The following is a 1,537-nucleotide window of genomic DNA, read 5'->3' as shown; positions in this document are numbered from 1 at the left end:
GCCAGCAGCCAGCAGCCAGCAGCGCCGCACTCGCGGGTAGGAATGGCCGAGCCCCGACGCCCGCGGCCTGCTGGGAAATGTAGTTCCCTCTTCCTCCGCCCGCCCCTGGCCCTTCGGTTTTATAGGGTCGACTTGGAACCAAAACCGTAGAGTGAATGGGCCGGTTAAAACCACACCGAGGCAGAGCGTTACGAGCCCGCCGTCTCTCTTCCACCCCACCCAGGTCCCTCCTCCGCGAATGACTGCGAAGGTGGAAACTGGCTCCACGCCCAGCTCGGCGAGTGACTGCTTGGGCTCTCGTTCGCTCAACTGGGATTGGACGGGAACGTTCTTCACCGATTCCCCTCTAGTCCCCTTGACGGCTTTCCGATCCGATGCTGATGCCGACCCTGGGGACGCACCCTGCCGGAGTCGTGGCATCGAGAAAGCAGATGTTGTTGGGCCCCAGGCTGATTGTTCTCTCTACCCAACTCTTAACGCGTGAAGGCCCATCACTGGGCCAGTCAAGCGGTGGTCGGCCCACGCTAACCTTCTCCCCCCAGTCTTCTGGACTGGAGTCCTGAGCCGGGGAGGGATGGCGGGGAAGGTGGTCTCGGGTGGAAAGGGAGGGGGAGGGAGGCGTCTAAGTGGACTTACAACCTTAAGATCCTCTGAATCTCTATCAATCAGTTAACTCCCCAGAATACTGATTAATCAGAGAATGCCTGCTGTTGTCTTTCAACTTCGTGTGTAACAGCTGTATTGCGATATAATTGGCATACAATAAACTACACACATTTTAAGTGTATGCATTAAGTTTTGACCCGTGAAGCTATCACCACAAGTAAGACGATGAATTAATCCACCAATCCCTAAAGTGTCCTCCTGCCCCTTTGAAATCCCTGCTTATTGTCAACTTCATCTTTTCCCAGTTCAGCTGCTAATTTTCATTTCTATATTGCTTTTTTTCAAAAGTGATCTTCTGTGTCTGTTTTATCTTGACATCGCCAAAATCTACCAAGGTGTGTGCAGCTGCCTTCTCTCCCTTTACATCTCTGCCTCTTCTAAGAAATACTCTTCCTTCATTCCCTCTCCCCTAGTCAAGGACTCGTAGAAGGCAGGAGAATAAAGACATTATTGCAGATGCAATAATTTCCATCAGCATACAAACCTGCTGGAAAAGCTCTTAAAACAAAAAACGACTCACTGATCCATTGTCCCTTTTTCAGCCACGATACTATTTTTCTGCTCCCCTTTAGACCATACATCTTAAGAGGACTGACCATCCTCATGGTCTCTCCACTGTTTTCAAGGTTCATCCATGTTGTAGCTTGTATCAGTACTTCATTCCCTTCATGGCTGAATAATAATCTATTGTACGGACATATCACACTGTGTTTATCCTTTCACTAGTTGATGGACAATTGTGTTGTTTCCACTTTTGGTTACTATGAATAATGCTTCTATGAATACCCAAGCACAGGTTTTTGTATGGACATGTTTCCAATTCTCTTAGGTATTATAGCTAGGAATGGACATTTCTGGGTCATATGTTTAA

Source organism: Eulemur rufifrons, chromosome 19, assembly GCF_041146395.1.
Source record: "Eulemur rufifrons isolate Redbay chromosome 19, OSU_ERuf_1, whole genome shotgun sequence".
Taxonomy (NCBI): Eukaryota; Metazoa; Chordata; class Mammalia; order Primates; family Lemuridae; genus Eulemur; species Eulemur rufifrons.
Note: the sequence above shows the minus strand (reverse complement) of the source record.